A 15,806-nucleotide genomic window follows, 5' to 3' on the forward strand; every position below is an offset into this window, starting at 1 on the left:
GTTTATATTTGAGTTGCTAAAAAATATCTGGTTTTAAACCAGCAAAAAGTTTTTACTGTAGATTGACAACTTGAGCCGGAAAATGCGCTGATTTACGTAAAGAGCTATTCAATATTTTAATTAATTTGCATGAACAGTCAATTAAGAGATTTCTTTTCGTTTTTGATTTTTTCGTTGATGCCAATTTTTATAGCTATTTGCAATTTATTATGAATGATGATGCAAAACTCAATGTCAGAGAAAGTAAATGCAAAAACATAGTGTGGTTGGAGAGCGTAAATCCAAAAGCTGCAACCCAGGTTAAACAGCTATTCAAGAGGATCGCAACTATATATATGGGGAATGCACGCTCTTTCTCCTTTTCCTTTCCACCTGCCCTTTGTTGACTTTGTCTGATTGTTACAAAAATTGCTGCATACCGACTACTTAGGCAATAAAAACATGCCAAAAACTTAAAAGTAATGTGAGGTGGGGGCAGGAATTAAAGAAGAGCCGTTTAGGATCGTCTTACTTTACTTTTTTATATTTTGATTGTAAAAACTAATGCAAACTCAGTGGCCATAGAAGGAACTCTTTTTTACCATATACCAGTCTTTTTGTGTTCAAAATCTACCAAATGAATTAAGCGAAACGTGAAGCATACGATAAGAAGGATTTAAGCGGCGATAGACAAAATTGATATTGGTGAAAAATCTTGTGAAAAATGGCTTATTCGTTTATATACACAAGGACTCTCATAGGCCAAATCTAAAAAACTCACCAAACGTCAATCTCCTCCAACCCAGCAGGTAGATTTAGAGGATTGCTTCTCTAGGTTCGTTCAATCTCTCTTAGGGACACCGCAAAGTGGTCCTTTGGGTAGTGAATTCAGCGGGGCGACCGAGGTTCAGTACTATCTACAACCCCCAAAGGGTTAAGTTGATGGTAAATAACCTGTATTGTATTATGTTGCTTGCCCTTTTCTTGTGTACTGCTCTTCAGGCTGTCTTGTCGACTCGATGTAATCGAACGAGTTTTTAAATGTAATTTAATTTAGATGAATATACGTCGACATACAGAAGGCCCTGAGTGACCAGGATATAATCTAATAACCAAATCAGGAGGAAAGCGTCCGCCATTTATCAGCACAATTGTCTAATTACACTTTAACTTCCAAGTGACTCAAACTTAACAATTTTTTTCCTCTCTCTCTCTCTCTCTCTCTCTCTCTCTTTTTCTAGAGAATCCTAACTAACTAATTACACTCAGTAATTCCCTACAAATAACCAGTTCGACCTTCTGAAATTAATAGTATCTCTCCGGATCACTAATCCTTTGAGGTGCTTTAACTGATCTTGTTAGCTTCGAGAATCACTATTTGCACTCTGATCAGAACCAACTATCTACTGTCTCTGCTATCATTGTTATCTTACTGCGAGAACCAACTGTTCGATTCACGAGCAATCATTGTTCTGACTCTTCAAGACTCTCCAGTTCTTTATCATTCGGTACACCTAGTTTTAGTTAATTCACGCCATTCCCTATCAGTCCTGACAACCGCTTAAATCATCCGTCCTCATATCTTTTAAGACAATGTTCTTCCCCTTTCCAACTCTGCCACGTGCCATGTTTGGTTTCTTTTGTCAATATTTTCCCACTTATTGGATACCCGGTATGCAGTAGGTGTCACAATTTGACCAAGCAAACAAATTTCATATGATTCTAATCAACTAATGCTTGACCTCAGTGGTCTAAAGGGTCTGAGAGGTCGCGTTTTTTTGTATGCCCGGGTCAAATCATACCTAGTACCGCTCCTCTGAGTTTCATAAAGATAGCTTCCTTAGCTCCAATTTGGGGGGGGGGGGGTTGCCGAATTTGTTGAATTTCGTTTTCTGGCATTGGGGTGACAAATTCTGCTAAGCTTCATCTATTGTGAGCTTGAGCATTTGTTTGCTGTACTTCTTAAGTTAATGATTAATCAATCTTACGCTCAGCTTACTATTAGCCTTAGCATACTGCATGCAAGTCCCAAGGTAATTTATTCTACGTTCAGTTCTTATTTTGCCGAAAGATCTTTAGGGTCACCGATGCTGCATAGCATAAATAGCGAGCTTTCCGAAATCTAGGCAGCTGGTTCCTTTTTTCTGAGTGTTTAAATATTTCCCTTCTATCTCTGACTTGCCTCTTCTTCTCTGCTCCTGCTCTCTTTGCATTAAATTACTGCCTGACTCTGTTTTTCAACGTCTCAAAGCACCAGCTACTCAGACTAGGAGTCCGATCTCCCTAGCTGGACTTGAATTATGAAAAGATCACAGTACTAAAATTGGATTACCTAGGAAAAATTATCAATTTACAATAAGAAAGTTTTGAGAGCTGACTCAAAAACAACCACTATTAAAATCTTCCATTGCTTATTCCAGTCATTCGTAGTGACAGCTTCTTCTGAAGTTTAGACTAATAAGCGACTAGGTAAAGAAGCAACATTCAAGATTTTCGAGTCCAATAGTCATCTAAATTAAGGTTCTGTATTGAAAAGTTGAAATCATATGGTAGCTCTCTATATTAAACTTCAAATTTTAGTTTAAAGTGCAATCGAGGAATCACAGTGTTTTCGGAATCGAAACACAGTTTAAAAAGAAGCGTGAAGTAAGAACCACGACAAAAAAAAACAGTCACTCCAGGATTGACTGGATCTTTTTTCTTGATATGTTTTGAAAGCATATGGTAGCTCTGTATATTAAACTTCAAATTTTAGTTTAAACTGAAATCGTGAAATCAGAGTGTTTTTGGAATAGAAACACAGTTTAAAAACAAGTGTGAAGTAAGAAACACGATAAAAACTGTCACTCCAGGATGAACAGGGTCTTTTTTCTTCATAAGTGTTAAAAGCATATGACAGCTCTCTATATTAAACTTCAAACTTTAGTTTAAACTGCAATCAAGGAGTCAGAGTGTTTTCGGAATCGAAACACAATTTAAAAAGAAGAGTGAAGTAAGAACCGCGACAAAAAAAATATTGTCACTCCAGGATTAACAGGATCTTTTTTCTTCATAATGTTGAAAGCGTATGATAGCTCTCTATAATAAACTTCAAACTTTAGTTTAAACTGCAATCGAGGAATCAGAATCGGAATCGGAATCGAAACACAGTTTAAAAACAAGTTTGAAGTGAGAACCACAACAAAAAAACGGTCACTCCAGAAAATGTCTACAAACATTTTCAAGGGTTTATCTAAAAATCGCAAAATTCTAAAAACTAAGGGGGGCAATTGTGACAAAGAGAGAAGAGCCCGTAGAAGGACATCGTTGAAATGAAAAAAAAACTTATCAAATTTGGACATTATAGCATTATAGACAACTAGTATTATTTTACATGAGTTGTCTCCTGCTGTAAAGAAAAAATAAACAGTGCGCGAAAAGCCATTACCATCCATTCGATCAGTTGTCATAAAAATGCACCGAATTTACTTATACTAAAAACCAGGGGCGGATTTAAGGGTCCCCTTTTGTACTACTTTGAGATATCCATTTTTGGGTGACTGGCCTTAAAAATTTTTCTAACGGCGCCTTGGGCGCCAATATGTACTCATTTTTGAGGGGGGGAGCGCGCGCCGAAAAAATTTTTTGGCTAAAACTTTTAAAAAAGTGCCTAGCAACGCCTTTTTTGGCCTGTTTTTTAAACATTTTGCCTGCCGCGCATAAGTTTTGGACAGAACCGAGACTATTTAGTGTTTTGAGAGAGCTCGGACCCTCGAAAATTCGAAAATTTTGAAATTTTTTTAAAATCCGCTCCCAATCCTCCCCGAAAAGTGACGCGAAATCCCAAGACACAAGATAACAGTTATAATTTTTTTTTTAATTTTGCCTGCCGCGCATAAGTTTTGGCCAGAACCGGTACTATTTAGTGTTTTGAGAGAGCTCGGACCTTCGAAAACTCGAAAATTTTGATTTTTTTTTTTAATCCGCTCCCAACCCTCCCCAAAAAGTGACGCGAAACCCAAAGACACAAACTAACAGTTATACAATTGATAACTAGAGGTCAAAATTTAGAGAGATGAAACACAAATCCGAACCTTCCCCAATGTAGGAAAAATTTTGTAACTGACTATATGAATAGATAGCCAAATCACAAACATACTCAATTCTCCCTTCACCCCACGGGCCTCGAAGTCTGAAAAAAGTATCTAACTTACAGCAACACCATGGACTTTACAAGAGAACATACAAACGGAGTTCAATTTGGTAACAGAACATACAGGCAACATATATTTCACCGCAGATACTTACAGTGTGATAAAAAAATGTACACTTGAGGGTATGTAAAGTATAAGCAAATAAAGCAATGGTTTTAAATACTAATGGACAGATTCTAATAACAGCGCTACTTTATCCCACAGGTCCTTAATCCAATCTTTAATGCACATAACTAAAAAGCAAGGACCAATACTAACAAGTACAATTCTCATTTAGTATCAAATAAATATAAGTTTCAAAAGTTTTTATGGAAATTGTCTGCCTCGTTTCAAGTTTCTGTGTCTTTAATGGAAGATAGATCACTGTCTTGGCCTTTTTCTTTGTTCTAGATCTCGATGGTAGGCGAGCATGAGACGACTAATTGAGGTCCAAGCATGATATAGTTGTGGTTGAAAGTTGTGTGGTCTCGGCGACCAAAGTTGGTCTTCGCTGAAACTTTCCCAGTGTAGTCAAAAGGGCTGACGGCTAATCGATTTGGAAATCAAACTGTGTTTGTTTAGTCGGGGTCTTGAATGAGGACACAAGTGAAATTAGAGGCTGCTCCTCTGATTCCTCTCCAGCAAGTTCACTTCCGCCATCGGCGATAATTCGTTGAAGAACCTTCTCTCTCCATAAATTTGGGATTGCCGGGACTTCTTCTCGGCCTCGATTAGCTACACGACGGGGTAGCAAGGGCTGGTTTGGCTGTTTTTTTCTGGGAATATCTCTGTTGAAAGTGGGTTGTGGCTTGTGCCCAAAGCAGTTATTAAGGTCCCTGTGGGTGTTTTGACATCGGTGTGTTGTCGTCTTGATGAAACTAAAGAAATTTCAAATAACAAAGATTGAAAATCTGATTTTACACCGCAATCCATGCCCGAAAAAAAAACATTCAAGACTTTGTCCCGAAGGCCTAGATCTAAATCGACGCTGGATTTGAAATGAAAGAAAAGAAAGTTTTTGACGTAGCAACATCTGTTTTTGGTCTCTCCGAAGAGATAGACTCCAAAGGTCTTCTATAGAAAAACGGCCCAGAGATGCTCGAGTCCAATCTCTTCTACAGGGAGTTTCTTTTTCTTTTTCTGCTAAATCATCAGAATTAACTATGATATAGTTTTTCTGCTAAATTAATCTGAGCCATTGGTTTTTTTTGTAGGCAAGATCCGATTTCCTGAGGATGTGACCGTTATCGAGAGCTATCGTAGCTTTAATTTAAGATAAGAGTTTTCCACCAAGTGGTTTAGAATTCGTTTGGCCTTCTTTTCTATTTACATTCTTTCTAAGACTTTTTCCTTTTTGGGTGAAGGGGCTCGACAAGGGGGCTCTCGGTGCTACTTGGGCAGATTTAGGGCGCTCTCATAAACTCTTGGGTCACGTTTTGTATCTTCTAGATAGCCGTTCACTGTGTCGTCGTTTGCGCCCCAGTCTTGGGCTCTTGCCTTCATTTTGAACAATTTCCTTTTATCTAAATGAATCGCGTGTGAGACTCGATTTTTCCAAAAAGTAAAAAAATGTTTTTAAAACGCTTGCATCCAACGGATTTTTGTTTTGTCAATCAACGGTTCCAGATGAATTTAAGGTCGCAGATTTTAAGGTCGGTTTGAGTTTGCTTAACGATGTTGCCATTTATTTCGCTTTTACTGTATAAATTAGAAATTCCACAACTCCATTGGATCTATGATCCACCACAGTACAGATATAAAATTTTTATTTTTCTTCTCGTTTAAAATAAGACACAAACCATGGTCTACACTAATTGATTTCGGAAATCAGTGAAAATTACAGTAGGCAGTCTCAAAAGGGAGTGCTGTGGGGGTAGACATGTTAATTACTACCTTCGCCGAGGAAATTTTGTGAATCTATCGAAGCATAATAATGAGTATTTCGATGCGCCCCCTTTTTTATCGAATGAACCGCTGAAGCGCGGTATTTTCTGTGTGTGAGCCGTTCCCAAAACAATTTAACGACCAAAAAATATCTCAGAAATCAAAAAATTATATATTATTGTTGCAATGAGAGCAAAAAATTAGAATTTTCTTGAAAAAAAAATTGATGAAAATTGAAATTGGAATGATCTTAAAAAATGCAACTGCTCGTACAAGACTCGGAACGCAAATAATTGGAATGAAAAAATCGAACTGTGTCTGTGACGTAATTTAAAATATTCGCGAAGAACGAATGTTGGATGTGTAACGACTTTTTATTCTTTCCGACCCTGGGAAGTATACTATCCAAGCTCGTTATAAGATTTACACTGTTAACATCCACTCAATTATATATCAAGTAATTTTTATTTATAAGTCTCTTGTTTTACAATCAGTATTTACAAATAACTTTTCTGTCAAAAAAAATTTTATATAAAATTCTTTGTCGTATTAATATTTTGGGATGGTTTTTCAGGAAAAAAGTTTGGATTGTATATCATTAAAGCTCATTTTTTTCTCTGGGATATGTTAAAATTTAACTTTAAAAGGCAAAAGTTATCGACCTACTGTGCATAGTTGTGTTGCCATGATTAGATTTAGCGCGAACAGTATGTATAGAAATCTGGATGCAAAAGGAATTGTTAACCAAGGTTCTTTTCCCTTTGTTCGGATGTTGATCCTAGTCCATTATGTGAAGCGTCTGTTTTTAGTCTCGACAACCTTTTGATCTTAAAACTGTGAACTGAATTTCGTTCAATTCGTAAAGGGGAACACAGGTTTGTAAAATTTGGTAAGCATTTCATGTACTGATTTATTCAACCGAAGATTGATCTTAATTCTGAAAAAGTTTTCGGGTTCGGAAGTTTTTTTATTGAATCGGTTTCCTCACTAATGCTTTTTAGTCCTGTGTCTGAAATCTTGAAGCCTGTTTTTTTAAATATTTTTTCGGAAAAAAGCACATTTTTCTCATTTACTGCCATTTGTTGTTGTTTACGATATTCAAAGTTTTTCACATGATGAATTTGTGCTCTTTGGATGAACATTTCGATGCAATTATATATAGTCAAACGAAGCAATTTGTGAAAGGTATGTTTTAGCAGCAAATCCTTTACCAGTTGAATTTCTTTTTCCATGTCTCCCAATTCGTAGAATATAGTTAAAACCGATCTAGCACCCACCCACTACACTGAAGTTACATTGCTTGCTCGTGTTATCAAATGACTGTACTCATTTCTCAGATCAAGACTACAAAACCAAATTTCGACCGACTTTTTCTTTGAGAAAGCGATGTTTTCGATAAACTATTGTGAACTCGGCATTTGATATTTGTTTTTAAATATTTGGTTGTTTAACAACTTTGATTCAATGGCTAATTTTATTGCAACATCTTTCTTTCTTGTAATTACTGTCGGTTTTTATCTAATTTGACTATGTGACCTTCTTTCCTTATTCTTTTCAGTTCTGAATTGACGCTATCTAGTAAATTCAATGGGACTCTTCTACCCTCGGTTCCCATTGGTTTAAACAGTCAATGGAAATGAGTGATCTTTTTCCGATGAGATTTTCTCCATTCTGCTGGAAGTATTTTGAATTGATTGCACAGGATAAGAATTAAGCTCGAGTAAAGGTTTGACTGACAGGTATCCGGAAGTGAAACGCAATCGACTGGTTGGAGGCACTGTTCTTGGGCGATTTCAATTTCACATCTTGGTAAGTTCTCGCTCCTCAAAGCATTTCTTTCAAGCCCAGCATGAATTTTAAAAAGGCGTGACATTTGATATCCATCGATTGGGTTGTTTTCTAACAATGATTTGGCAATTATGTATCGTATCATTGGTGAAGCCAAAATAGACTGCGCGAACTTTTTGATTGACGGGAAAATCTTCAATTGTAGGTCTCTTAGTTTTAATTCGTGATGAACATTCTGTTTTTTAAAAAAATTTTCATCTCCAAACTGTTGTTGTTGTAGATCATTCTTCTGTTTAGTACAGAACAGTCGTCATTGTCACCAATTCCTTCTTTAGGCTTTACTCACCTCACAAAAGTTTTCTTTTTAGCTAAATTGGGATTCCGATGGAGATTTTTGACAAAATTGATTATGCTTGTCTTCGTCTACACTATTTACAGGCGGTTTTCTCCCTTTAGATTTACAAAATCTCCCAAAGTGTTCTTTGTATTTACAAATGCTACATATTATTTCCATTGCGGGGCGAATGTTCAAGTGAAACTCGTGCTCGGAAATTCCAAATTTTCATGCTCAGGCTTGGTTGTCTTTTTTGCTGTTGTTGTTGTTGTTGTTGTTGTTGTTGTTGTTGTTGTTGTTGTTGTTGTTGTTGTTGTTGTTGTTGTTTGCCCTTGTCACTTTGGTTAGTTTAAGTTGGTTAATACATCTTTTTTCATCATGATAGCCTGGTTGAGTGCATCCAAGGTATTCAACGTTTCTGACAGGAGTCTCCGTTAAAGATAATTACATCTTCTATTCACTCCTGTTCTGCGTTTATTCCAATTTCGCACGTTCTAGCTAAACCCGAGAGTGCTCTCAAAAATAGTTTATAAGCATTTCTGTCATTTTTTTTCGGCTCAATAGTTTGTGCTGTTTAAACGTGATGGTTGCTGGTTTCAAAAATGCTGCATCAAGGAATTCGAAAAACTCTTTGAAAGTTGCAGATAAAAAATTCACCCTTTGATGTCTCTGTGAGAAAAATTTTTCCCCTCCCAAGATAGGGTCAAATAGAGAATTGACCTAATTTTTTTCAGCTTCATGTCTTTCCATGCCGTCATTTTTCCGTTTTTCCTCTAAAAATCTTTTGTCCTCATCATTTTTGTCTACTCGCATTAACCCTTTGTTTCTGTCCTCACTGGCTTTTCTCTGTGTTTCATTTTCGAATCTTGGGATTTCTGTCTCCGACTCCAATTGAAATTTTATATTGTTTGAGTCTAAGTTCTCTTTGGCATCGATTACCAAGTGGAGTTGAATCCATTTTGTCCATTAGATGGGGGGTTCAACAGTGTGGTTTGGCTAAAAGGCCGGAAATCCTAGCAGGTTCGAATTCGGTTGGCTTGCTCCGTTCAAATACTACTAAATCTTACTAATCTAGAGTTAAAAGAAAAAACGGTAAAGTGTTGAATTAACACTAACTTTTCTTATAAAAATCGAAAAATGACGCAATGTCCAAATAAATTCCACTAGACGCAAAGTAACAGGAATTTATTTAAAAATTACAGTATACTGACCAAGCAGTGGAGCACGACAACTACTGGAACATAAGAGCAGAGAATTGTAATGAAGTAGAAAATTTTCCACTTTTTGAAAATTTAAAAGGGTAATTGATAAAAAAAACATTTTGACAAAGAGTGAAAAGAAAAAGGTTTTAAAATGACAAAAAAAACAACCAAACCTGGACATTATAGACATTAGTTTATTTAGGTTGTTGTCTTGATGTACAAAAAGAGTAAGTAATGCACAAAAAGCCATTAAAATCAATTTGATCCATTGTTTTCAGTTTGCATCAAGTTTTTTTTCTGATATTCCACTGGATTTTAGGTTTTCTATGAGAACCCACGAGGTTTAATGCAGTGTCAGAGCACACTCGGGTCGAGGTTTGCGACTTTCGAATGACTCGACCAAAAAATTGTATGTTTCGACCGTCTTGACCCAGGCTCGATTTTTTTCGACCGATTCGACCCAAGCTGTTTATGTTTCGACTATGTCCGACCGAGGAATTACATTCCGACCACGTTTGACGAGGAAAAATTTCACGATCAAGTTTGACCGAGGAAAAACGTTTCGACCGAGTTCGGACAAGAAGTTTTTTCGATCGAGAAGAGTTTCTACCGAGAAAAAAACATTTCGACTGTTTTCGACCGAGGAAAGCTTTCCGACCGAGTACAACCGCGGAGTTTTTTTTTCCCTAAAAAACATTTCTACCGCGTTCGTCGCAGAGTTTGCTCGACTGAGAAGTGTTTCGACTGTAAAATTTTTTTTGACTGTTCAACCGAACCTAAAAAATAGCAAGTACTTAGGTATGTAAATATGGACTTTATTATTTAATATTGAATGTGTGGATATATATGTATGTAAGTAATTATGTTATGTATATATGTATGTATGTATGTATGTATGTATGTATGTATGTATGTATGTGTGTATGTATGTATGTTTGTATGTATGTATGTATTTATGTATGTATGTATGTATGTATGTATGTATGTATGTATGTATGTATGTATGTATGTATGTCTGTATGTATGTATGTATGTATGTATGTATGTATGTATGTATGTATGTATGTATGTATGTATGTATGTATGTATGTATGTATGTATGTATGTATGTATGTATGTATGTATGTATGTATGTATGTATGTATGTATGTATGTATGTATGTATGTATGTATGTATGTATGTATGTATGTATGTATGTATGTATGTATGTATGTATGTATGTATGTATGTATGTATGTATGTATGTATGTATGTATGTATGTATGTATGTATGTATGTATGTATGTATGTATGTATGTATGTATGTATGTATGTATGTATGTATGTATGTATGTATGTATGTATGTATGTATGTATGTATGTATGTATGTATGTATGTATGTATGTATGTATGTATGTATGTATGTATGTATGTATGTATGTATGTATGTATGTATGTATGTATGTATGTTTGTATGTATGTATGTATGTATGTATGTATGTATGTACACTATAGTTCGACTATAGGGCCTTCTCGACTATGGATTTTCGGTCGATCTGTGACATGTGTTCGACCCGCCTCGGTCGAAACATGAATCGTAAACCTCGACCTGGGCAAGCCTAGGAACGGCTGATGCAGAGAAAAAAAAATGGGCAGAAGTTCAAACTATATGGGTACTTGAAAACAACAATTCCTATTGGCAGAGTTTATAGACGAATATAGGTCAACACCGAGCCAAAATCCTCAAATCTGGAATAAAAAAACAAATAGAAATGCGCATGAAAAAAGGTGCTGCTGGTAAATCAGAGGAATTGAGCGAAAGAAGGAGGAAAGTGAGCGGAAACGGAGAATTAGCCAGAGTATCTGTGGATCGCGTGGACTGGGAGGCACGACTGGGAGAGACTTTGATTCACGCGCAGCTGTTTGTCAGAGCTGCGCGTGAATCAATTCGCGTGACTCAGAGCTGCTTGTCAAAGGTGGCCGACTCATAAAAAAATGTTAGTCATAGAGAAAAAAAGCTTAGAAGACAGGTTCCGCTTCCCTAGTTCGCCAGATGAGTCTTGCGTGAGTTAATTTTAAGCTGAAAAACAAAATCTGAACAAAACTAATAGCAATATTTTACTGAAGATTGGAGACTTGAACTTGAATTAAACTGATTTAGGCTCAAGGCAATTCAATTTTTTCAAACAATTCGCATCATCATTGTGTGTTTGGAGAACATAAATGCTAAAATTGCAATCCATGCTCAATAGCTTTTCAATAGAGTAGCAACTCTAAATGAGTGGATTGTTGCATCATTTTATTGTTCCGACTATTTACGAAGAAAATGACAGAATATTTGTCTCGGGGTGTTTTTTTTCTAAAGAAAAATTTGGACTTTTTAATTTCAATTTTTGACAATTTTTTTAATCATTCGAAATATACTGTTTTCTTAAGTTCAATTTCATACAGTTATTTGACCTGTGATCATTTTTTATAATATTATGGGGGTTTAAAGATTGCCAATTTAGCCAATTTTTGTCAATTATTTTAATTTAAACTAGTAAGTCTATAAAAATAAAAAGCAGTCGGAACATTTAGGGTTTGGCCGTGATACGAGTAGTCTTGTTTGACTTATGAAAAATTTGATAATAAAAAAGTTTCTAATTTAGTGGCATATTTGATGGCTCTCCTAATTATTACTCACTGTCATAGAAGAAAGTAACCATGCAAAAAAAATCAAAAAAAATCTGTAGTAGATTTTTTTTGTTAAAAATCTACCTATTAATTTGGTTAAACCAAGAAAGCAGATTTATAAAAGGCTTCAAAAACGTGTTGTGTTTTGCGAACGTATATGCAAAACTGCAACCCAGGTTAAGCTGCTATTAAAAAAACAGCAACCCTACTTATGGGAAGGTTGGTCGGCTCTTTCTCCTTTCCCCTTTCACCTTTAAATTTTACCAAACATTTTTGCTCAACTTGTGCAATTGTTTTAAAAAATTGTTGCAAGCAGACTACGTAGGACATGACAAGCAATATCTATATTCATGTACTTTACTTCACAGATTTTGATCGTAAACATTACGGTAAGTTCAGAGGTTTGACTAATTTCGAATAACAGTCATGGAAGAAAATCACTCATACCATATGAAAAAATTAAATCTCAGTTGTAATTTTGTGATAAAAATTAAATCTCTGTAGTAATTTTGTGATAAAAATCTACCAAAAAAAACCGTGAAAGCAGTCGGATAAGACGGGCTTAAGCAGCGAAAGAAAAAATGTATCGGCGAAAAATCAAATGAAAAATGGCTTGTTGTTATGTATTAACAAGACTGCCCGTATACCAGGGCAAAACCTTGAATGCTCCGACTGCCCCCTAATCCTTATCGAATACTTTTTGGTAAAAGAAAATATTGAAAAACTAAATTTTGGACAATGTCAAAGATCAAGTGTGAAAAATTTAGTGATATGAAATTAATATGAGCGATTAGCTAGCCTCAATTCAATTTGCCATGATTTTGTTGTGCGCGATAACTCGCTACGCATAAATAATCTGCTTTACGCTTTCAGGGTTAGGGATGAAATCTACAGTGCGCGCATAAACTAGTCCAGAGTATGGCCAACTTGGCAATTTTTAAACTCCCAAAACTTTGAAAAAACGATTGGAGGTAATATGAGTTTTCACATTTGATTTCAGGGAGTGAATATCTTGAATGGGGTATTTTGAATGTTTGTTTAAAAATATGATTTAAATTGCCAAAAATTGCTGAAAAAAAAACACATCACGCATAAATAATCCGTTTCCATCGAAAGTCGGAACACCAACGATCCTAATGGGCCAAATTTTTACGTGTAACTGACACAATTGTATCATCTCTAAGTTAAACTGCGCAGACTCAGCATAAAAAGCAAGCTTTGCAAAACGTAGTCGGTTGTTATTCCGACTTTCGAAGAAAGTGAAGAATATATATGCCTGGCATGGTTTTTTCAGGCCAATTATGAAAAGCTGACTGCTTATGGGCATCGATCAGGAAATCATGTGATTGACAAGCGAGGAGTATGGTTGCTCTTGCCTAAAATGCGGGTTTACTGCTGGAATAATACTTTGGTAGTTTGTTTTAATGCGCGAACTATTTATGCATGGCAAAGTATCCGCACTGATAATTGTTCGAAATTGAATTGAGGCAAGCTAATTGGTCCTATTAATTCTATAGACGACTCAAATTTTAACACTTAAATATTATCAACCTAATCTTTGTATTTTGTCAATATTTCATACATCAAAAATAATTCGAGACAAATTATTGGGTAGTCGGAACATTCAGGGTTTACCCTGATACGGACAGTCTTGTTTCCTTTTTATGCTGAGAGCTCCTGCTTAAATTTATCTCTTTCTCTCTCTATTTATATCCCTCTCTCCTCTCTCTCTCTCTCTCATCTCTCTCTCTCTCTCTCTCTTTCTCTCTCTTTCTCTCTCTCTATCTCTCTCCTCTCTCTCTCTCTCTCTCTCTGTCCCTTGTTCTCTGGAGTGGGGCAAGGGACAAGGGAGGAAAAAGTTTAATTTACAACAATGATCAAAAATCTTGAGTCCTGACTCAAAGGCAACCACTATTAAACTCAGTCATTGCCTGCTCCAGGTACTTGCAGTGACAGTTTCTGCTATATTTGAGACCATTCAATGATCAGGGAAAGAACCAACGTACAGGTCGTTGTGATCTTTGCAGAAAACCGCTGTTCGGACCCTACTTAAGATTGCTATACAAGTTGAGGATCTGTGTTAAATATTTTGTTAATTGGATTTCAAAGAAAAACTGTTGATTGACGTGTGGTAAAAACGCGGAATTGGGTGATATCCAGCGAAAAGTGGTGAAAACATAGGAAGCTCCCTATAATAGCTCAAGTTCGAGTGTTCTATGGAATCGAAAAAACTGTTTCAATACTTGATTGAAGTGAAATCCACGGCAAAAAACTATCCTGAAATCATCAAGATTCCTCTTCACAAATTATCTATGAACTTTCTGATGGAATTATCTGTGTTTCGCTAACGATGTATTTAAAAAAAAAAATTAAAGGGGCAAGAGTTCACGGGAAGCTCTAGTCTTTGGTCTTGTAAATTTGGTTTACTAAATTTGGTTTGCTAAATCCCCTCCCCTGCTTGAAGCTGAACCCATGAAAATTATAGAAAAGCAAATTGTTGAGATTTATTTTGACCGCTTCAACGAAAGACAGAAAAGCAAAACAAGTTTCTTTTTGGATTTTCTTAAAAATAGCACCAATTTGTAAGTTCCGGAACAATTTTCGAAAACGAAACAAGGAAATTTCGAATTATTCCCAAGAAACAAAAACAAACGAATGAGTGATATCAAGAAAATGTAATCAACCAAGAACTGTGAAAAACAAGATCAACCAAGAAAACAAAAATTATTCATACCGAGAGAGGAAGATTATGGTAAGCATTTGTTGCTTGACTCTATTGTCAATAAAATGAATTGCGGTCTTTGAACTGAGCTTTGGAACGAACGTTTTTTCGGATCAAAACTAAGAACTTGCTCTGCCTAAAGAAAGTCATTTATTGGAATCCGAAACAGAATTGAGCTGAAAAGTTTTTAAAATTTGTATCAAAAGCTTACTAATAAAAGAATAGCTTTTACAAATGCATTATAATTACCGCCAACTAGTAGCTAGTTTCAGAATGAACCATCGGACAAAACAAAACCATGTTGGACAACCATTGCTCAAAGTGGCAAAAAATGCTTGTTTTAAATTTCATAGTAAGAAAAAACGTTTATAATTTTATTTCCAATTATTTTTTTGGTCTATGAAGTTGTATGAAATAGTATGATAAGCATCTTTTTCATGATAGGCTTTTATTGTCAACCCGGGAGCTTGCTTGAAAAAAATAAGCTGAAAGTTTTCGAGTGACAAATTTGAATAACTCCTCAGAACTTATAAAGCTAAAATATTGTTGGTCCAAATTTTGTAACGAAAGTAACGGAACATTTGTGCTCGGGGTGGGTTTTTTTTATTCAGACAAATTTCGACTGTTTCACTAGCCATTTTTGACAGAATTTTAAAATATATCATTCGAAAGGTGATGTTGTCCTGAGCCCTGTGATCATTTTTTGTAAAGTTATGGGGGTTTGAAGATTGCCATTTTGGCCAATTTGGAACACATTACGAGGCCAAACTGTGCATTCTGTGCATTGTAAACGGGTTCCGCCACAAACCAAAATCAGATTTGTCCCGGAATCCGCAATATTGCTACTTTTCTTTGATCTTCTTTGCTGTTTTGGATTCCACAAACAAATACTCGAAACATTGTACCGCTCAAAATTGCTCCAAAAATAGACAAATTTGCGGAATCCGCAACTGTATTTGCGGATCCAGAACAGTTTGTGGAATCCACAAACAAATGATAAGACATGTGTATAGTTGCATTAAGCTGTTGCGGAATCCGCAACTGTAAGCGGAATCCGCAAATTTTAAG

The sequence above is a fragment of the Symsagittifera roscoffensis genome, chromosome 3 (assembly GCF_963678635.1).
Source record: "Symsagittifera roscoffensis chromosome 3, txSymRosc1.1, whole genome shotgun sequence".
Classification (NCBI taxonomy): domain Eukaryota; kingdom Metazoa; phylum Xenacoelomorpha; order Acoela; family Convolutidae; genus Symsagittifera; species Symsagittifera roscoffensis.